The following is a 3,047-nucleotide window of genomic DNA, read 5'->3' on the forward strand; positions in this document are numbered from 1 at the left end:
ATTCCTTGTTCCTCTAATTGTTGTTTGGTTTTCAACTCCCCCCTATCTGTTAGTAAGTCTTTATATCTTATAATATTTCCCATGTTAAACATATTGGGGTGTATTAGTGCCTCCATAGTTGAGAGCCAATTTGGAATCTTCAAATAGTGCTTTCTTTTTACTTTCTCCCAGACCACAAATAAAGAGTTCCTTATATGATTATTATTATTTATTGAATTTATATTTATATGATGTCTCTGGAAATAGCTATGTATTCTGTTTTTTCCATACCATATGAAAGCATGCCATCCCAACTGTAAATCATGTCCCTCTAATGTCAATAAGCTTGCTAAACTTTATGCAAGGTCAGCAGGTTTGTGTTATTGGTATTCTCTATACAGGTAGTTCTCGACTTACAACAATTGAGTCCAGAATTTCTGTTGCTAAGCAAGATAGTTGTTAACTGAGTTTTGCCCCATTTTACAACCTTTCTTGCCCAAGCCTGCAGAGATGAAGTCAGGAAAGCTAAGGTTCAAAATGAACTAAGGCTTGTGACAAAAGTAAAAAATAACAAAAAAAGCTTCTTTCAACATGTAAAGAACAAAAACAGTCAAGAAAATGATTGGTCCATTAATGGGAGAAAATGGCAAGAGGTGACAAGCAACAGGGAGAAAGCAGAACTGCTTAACTTGTTTTTTCCATCTGACAAAAAGGATCAGTACAAAAAATGGAAACAGGCACATCACTAAGGCAGAATACTAACAAATGGCCTGAACTTGCAAAGATGAAATCAGGAATGCTAAAGCTCCGAATGAAGTAAGACTTGCAACAAATGTCAAAAATAATTTTAAAAAGTTTCTTTCAACATATAAAAAGCAAGAAAAAAGTCAAGGAAGCAATTGGTCCTCTAATGAGAGAAGATGGCAAGGAAGTAACAGACAGTAGAGAGAAAGAAGAGCTGCTTAATTCATTCTTTGCATCTCTCTTCATGCAAAAAGATAATACAGCCCAGCCTACAAAAATCATAACCATAAAAGACAGACTAGGAATACAAATTAAAATAAGCAAGAAAATGGTAAGAGACCACCCGTCCACCCTAGACGAGTTCAAATCACCAGGACCAGATGGATTACACGCCAAGGTACTGAAGGAACTGGCAGATGTGATCTCAGAACCACTGAACTATATTTTTCAAAGATCCTGGAGCACTGGGGAACTACCAGAGGACTGGAAAAGAGCTGATGTAGTTCCCATCTTCAAAAAAGGGGAAAAAATGAACATTGGGCCCTATCTAACAAAATGAAATTCAATGGAGAAAAAAGTAAGGCTCTACATTTAGGCAAGAAAAACCAAAAGCACATGTACAGAACAGAATAGAGCTGGAAGGGACCTTGGAGGTCTCCTAGTCCAGCCCCCTGCTCAGGCAGGAGAACCTATAGTATACCATTTCAGACAAGTGACTGTCTAGTCTCTTCTTAAAAACCTCCAGTGATAAGAAGCGCCTGGCTCAATAGTAGTAACTGTGAGAGGGATCTTGGGGTCCTAGTGGACAATCTTAAATATGAGCCAGCAGTGTGCTGCAGCAGCAGCCAAAAGAGTCAACGTAGTCCTGGGCTGCATTAACAGAGGGATAGAATCAAGATCACGTGACGTGTTAATACCACTTTATAATTCCTTGGTAAGACACTTGGAGTACTGCATCCAGTTTTGGTCACCACAATGTAAAAAAAGATGTTGACACTCTAGAGAAAGAGCAACAAAGAAGATTAGGGGACTGGAGGCTAAAACATAAAAAGAACAGTTGCTGGAATTGGGTATGTCTACTTTAATGAAAAGGAATAGGATAGGATAGGATAGGATAGGATAGGATCTGGAAGGGACCTTGGAGGTCTTCTAGTCCAGCCCCCTGCTCAAGCAGGAGAACCTATACCATTTCAGACAAGTGACTGTCCAGTCTCTTCTTAAAACCCTCCAGTGATGGAGCGCCCACAATTTCTGAAGGCAAGCTGTTCCACTGGTTAATTGTCCTCACTGTTAGGAAGTTTCTCCTTAATTCCAGGTTGCTTCTCTCTTTGGTCAGTTTCCAACCATTGTTTCTTGTCCTGCCCTCTGGTGCTTGGGAGAATAGTTTGATGCCCTCTTCTTTGTGGCAGCCCCTCAAATACTGGAATACAGGTAGTCCTCAAGTTACGAGTGTAAGGGAGTGAATCTCATACCTCGAACGAGATCACTTCCTTGCTCGTTAAGACACACGCGGCTCATTAAGTGAACATGAGGTATCTCAGGGTCGGGAAGGCCATGGAGGGCCTAGTGATGTAACAGCCCCCCAAGGCCTTCCCAACCCACTAAGATACCTCATGCTTCCCCCTCCCTTCCTGCTGCGCCGGACTCACCTGGAAAAGATCCGTCTCCTCTCTGCCGCGGTTCCTGCTGCCGCCCGGATCTGAGGCTGCAGGACGCTTCTGCGGCCCTCCGACGGCCCGATCCTGGTGCCAGACGCCTTCTCCAGGCTGCTGCCACTCGGATCTGAGGCCGTGGGACACTTCCGCGGCCCTCCGGTGGCCCGTTTCCAGGTGGCAGCGGCCTGGAGAAGGTGTCCGATGCCCAGATTGGGCCACCGGAGGGCTGTTGTTTCCGAGATGTATAGGGTCAAGATTTCTCTGCAATAAAACCGCCCCCATTGCAACGTCACTAGCATCTGCCTGGATCACAAATGGCTCCCCTGGGTTTGGGTATCTCAAGATTGGCTCAGCAGCGAAGAGTCTCTTTAGCTTCTCGAAATCCGCTTGGCACTTGACAGTCCAGTTCAAGGGTTGGTTTGGTCTGGGCTTCCTTCCCCTCCCCATTTTTAACAAGTTCGTGATGGGTAGGGCTATCTGTGCAAACGTTGGAATAAATTGCCTATAGAAGTTTGCAAACCCCAGGTAACTGCAGTTGCCTTCTGGTCCGTGGGGCCTCGCATTCTAGGATTGCCCTCACCTTTCCCGGGTCCATCTCGACCCCTTCCTTAGAGATGTGGTATCCTAAGTAGTCTAAACTGGTTTTGTGGAAGTCACACTTAGATAGCT

The sequence above is a fragment of the Protobothrops mucrosquamatus genome, unplaced genomic scaffold (genome assembly GCF_001527695.2).
Source record: "Protobothrops mucrosquamatus isolate PMUCROS unplaced genomic scaffold, P.Mucros_1.0 scaffold1940, whole genome shotgun sequence".
Taxonomy (NCBI): Eukaryota; Metazoa; Chordata; class Lepidosauria; order Squamata; family Viperidae; genus Protobothrops; species Protobothrops mucrosquamatus.